General features: G+C 35.8%; 1 long non-coding RNA gene across 5 annotated transcripts; it reads left to right on the top strand.

Annotated features, from left to right (window-relative positions):
- Positions 1-225: 225 nt before the first annotated feature.
- On the top strand, positions 226-3,777 carry LOC130921258 (uncharacterized). 5 transcript variants are annotated; one of them, XR_009064317.1, is made up of 10 exons: positions 230-391; positions 805-838; positions 913-1,011; positions 1,123-1,199; positions 2,428-2,488; positions 2,561-2,611; positions 2,812-2,880; positions 2,990-3,103; positions 3,187-3,256; positions 3,391-3,727. It is a non-coding gene; the product is annotated as an uncharacterized LOC130921258 (long non-coding RNA). The 5 variants fall into 5 exon arrangements; XR_009064320.1 differs by lacking the exon at positions 805-838 and having other exon boundaries at positions 226-391; positions 1,078-1,199; positions 3,391-3,777; XR_009064316.1 differs by lacking the exon at positions 805-838 and having other exon boundaries at positions 229-391; positions 3,391-3,703.
- The last annotated feature ends 275 nt before the right edge of the window (positions 3,778-4,052 follow it).

The following is a 4,052-nucleotide window of genomic DNA, read 5'->3' as shown; positions in this document are numbered from 1 at the left end:
CGTTATTTCACCTCTCGCGAAAAAAACACGGTAAGTGGCCGCACTGAAAAAAAGTTTTTAAAAGCGTATGCATGTTTAAAAAATGTTAAATAGTTAAACAACACTTGCGGTGAAAATATGAAGTGTTTATTCTGAGTTGAAAAGACCGTACTTATATCTAGTATTCTTAATGCAATTTAAATAATGTCTTCCTTTACTAACTGCATGCGACTTGAGAGGAGTCTGGCTGCAGCCCGCCTCTCTCAGTACCCTGCGCCGCTCTTCTCAGTACCCATCCCGCAGACAGGAAATGACGCAACACCGCAGCTCTCAGTCCCCTCAGACCGGAAATGTCGTCAACCCTTGCGACGAAAACAAGTTACGTTATTTCACCTCTCGCGAAAAAAACACGGTAAGTGGCCGCACTGAAAAAAAGTTTTTAAAAGCGTATGCATGTTTAAAAATGTTAAATAGTTAAACAACACTTGCGGTGAAAATATGAAGTGTTTATTCTGAGTTGAAAAGACCGTACTTATATCTAGTATTCTTAATGTAATTTAAATAATGTCTTCCTTTACTAACTGCATGTGACTTTGTTCTACTTATATTGTTTAATACGTACTGATGAATTCAGCAGCGAATTGGCTAATGCTGCTAAGGCTTTTTACATTTTTTTTTCACAATGAACAGTCTTCTTTGTGTAGTTTTCATTATATTGCACTCTTATTTTTCATTATGTACATGCCTGCAATTCGCAGCTCGCTGTTTTTGTTGTTGTATGGTATTGTTGTTTTGCCTTCATTTGTTTTGTCTGGTCCTTTGTAGTTTGAATGTTGTCACATGATCCAAATAGGACAAGGTTGTAATTTTTTCTTGATATTGTTACTCTGCTTAGCTATATATTTTTTCATTATTTTGTTTTTTTTTTACTAGCTGCAAGATCACCACCCCATTGGGAAGAAACTAAATCACGACCCCCAAATGGTAGTCTTCCCATGCAGATACAGGGATGTCACACAGATCCAAATGGAAGTAAGTAGCATAAATAGTAATGTACTTTAGATTTTGGACTGTGCTGAACACTTTTTTTTTTAATAGACATCGAACAAACCCATAAATAAATAAATAAAACCCACTGTGCAGACAGGACCAATGGTGACAATATAAGACCATGCCGAGCTTCATGGACGGTTCAAACTCATCCTGCCCAGGAACGGCTGGTATGTTTTTATGTCTGAGACAAATGTTGTGCTCAGTGGAAATCTGGATAGGCTTATTATTCCTTATATTAGTTAACAATTGGACATAATTGATTATTTACTCTTTGTTTATTTAACCAATCAACATTCTCATTGGCTTATGCAAATCTTGAATATAAAGAGGCCAGAAATGGTGTTGATTGTCTAAAAAAAGAAAGTTTGATTGACACGTGCTGACTTTTGGAACGTTGGCCTGAACAATGAAATGGAATCAACTGTGAATTTTGAGGATTTAGTTTCTCTAAAGAACATAATGTCAATTGTACAAATAAGTAAAATGTAACTTTTTGTGTTTGTTTTTTTGCAGATATGAAATGCATATTTATAACTTGTCTAACAAGTAGCTCATTCAAAGGTATAAAAAAGTATTTTTTGGCCTGTGTAGGGTATTATTTTAACTATGTAGCCTACAGAATGCTTGTATGGGCTCATGTAGGTGTCTGCGTACGTTTGTATTTATATAACATATGTCCGTGTGTATAGATTATGTATTTTTCAGGGAAGGACCATATTTGTGGCTGACCCCTATGTTGTTGCAACATGGTGAAAGCCTACAGGATGTGACCCACACATGCATTTGCCTGTAAGGCTGATTAGTAACAACTACAACTTGGAGCATTGGTTCATTTTCAAAGAACAGTCAAATCATAACAAATTAAATGATCCAAATTCCAATTATTTGTGGGAAGAAAAACAGATCCAATCTTGAGATCAGAGAACTATTGTTATCTCTAATGAAATTCAGTAACCATTCATATTGGCATGGCGTTTCCATGATGATCCAGAATAGCCTTGTTTGGTTTTGAAGGTATGTTCCAGTCGATCCTTTTATGTTGCCCCTTCAATTAAAGCAGAATTGCACTCCAGATGATTCATCCAATCATTTGAAGCAAAATTCTAAAATGCCACTCTAAAATTGCGAATGTTTTGTTTCAAGGGCGTTGGCCCGGTCTCAACATTGGTAGGGACGAATATAATGCAAATAAGGTTGCTCAAAAGTTGGTGGGGACAACTTTAGCATCCTGAAAAGTTGGTCGTGTTATGTCCCTACCGTCCCTATGCAAACCTACGCCCTTGTTTTGTTTGCATGAATCATTTAAACCTGACTGGTTGGTGTTCTTATGCATGGAAACACGTTTGTAATTGTTTAACTACTGTATTTAATATAAACCTATATTTTCAATTGCAGAAAACGTTGACAGTCAATCAACAGGGGGACATGGAAAGAGAGGATTGGAAGTGAAATAGAGGTATTTGTAAAAGTGTGTATATTCATTGATTCAAAACTTGAAGGAAGTGACTCGGTTAAATTCTTACGTTAGGGTTTTTCGGGACAGCCATAGGGGAAGGACTGTGGCATCTTCATGTTGATGGTAGGTGAGTTTAACTGTCCAATTTTGTCCTCTGTTATATTTGTATTCATTTATCCATTTGTAGTATGCTCTTTGCACTGTTCTGGATGCTCTCTTTGAGTTTAACCATTGTAAAATGAAGTTCACCGAATCATTCAAATTGGGCTACAAAATATCCTTGTCGTTATTCTTTATTTACACTTGTTTTTAATTTTTGTTAGACTGATATGCCAACTCTGAGGAAGTGGTGGTGTATATTGCTAGCGGACAATTTCAAACTTGGGTGCATGGTAAGTCTTTGAAACTGTTTATATGGCATTCATAGGAAAGTAGGTGCACAGCACCTTAATTCTTTGGTGGAAAATGTGGAATACTTATTTTTGTATTTTTTCAACTTAGGTGAGCCACAGGAAAGAGTTTGCCCATTGGACAGACAAGGCAAAAGCATTACTGCAGGGTGAAGTGCCACCAGTCTATCAGCTACAGAAGTGAAATTTGAATATAATTGCTGAGGTCAGCTTTTAAAGACTTTTTAGTGTCCATTACTCTGACGCACTTTTGAACATGTCCCCCTTTATTCACTGATTTATTTTTAGGAAGAGGTGCAACCACAGCTCCTTCAAGTTAGTGGTGGCCCACTCCAAAAAGATACGGCGGGGAAAAATGGTAAGATTATTTATATACCTAGTTTATTGCAATGCCTGAAAAGAAAAATCAAGTATAAAATTAACTAAGCATCATTTTTATTTTACTTATGTAATATTCAAATAGCTCTTTTCTTTCTCTTTTCCAATGAACAGTTTTGGTAAAAGGATTGTGCCAGACAGCACAAAAGCCTCGGACAGGGCTGGGGGGTCAATGCAGTAGGAGTTCCCAAGCATCCTGCAGATGGAAGAGGATGAGCACGAACTACAATGTCTTGGAGCCATTCAAGTTCTGTTTCAACCATCTGGAAGATGGATTTACCTTTTTTGAGGAGATTGTTGATCAAAGAAAATATCTGGTATTCTCTCAATAATAATAAAAAAATAATAAAACTAAAAAAATAAAGTTTACCACATTAGAACTGGTTGTATTGAGTTCATTTTTCTACACTTATAAATTTGTTGTTTTTTTTCTTTTATCCCAGATGTTAGTTGTAGGTAGTTTTAATTACCTGTGATAAAGGCGGGAGTGCTTGCCGAAAAATGTCAGGTAATTAAAACAACGTACAACTATTGTCTGGGATAAAAGAAAAAAACAACTAACACATGACAACTATTTTGTCATTTCTGTTTGAAATAAAGGTGCCTTTCCTGGAGCAGAAAGTTTAATATAGTTTCTGAATTAGTTAATTAGGATCTTCACCCACATGAATGAATTTAAGTAGCAAAATGAAAGACAAAATTGGTTTGGTTGCAACATTGAGAGAATATTACGTTTTTGATACATTAAATTGTAATGAAGCTATATTAATGTGTCC

Source organism: Corythoichthys intestinalis, chromosome 9, assembly GCF_030265065.1.
Source record: "Corythoichthys intestinalis isolate RoL2023-P3 chromosome 9, ASM3026506v1, whole genome shotgun sequence".
Classification (NCBI taxonomy): Eukaryota; Metazoa; Chordata; class Actinopteri; order Syngnathiformes; family Syngnathidae; genus Corythoichthys; species Corythoichthys intestinalis.
This window is presented reverse-complemented; position numbering and strand designations above follow the sequence as displayed.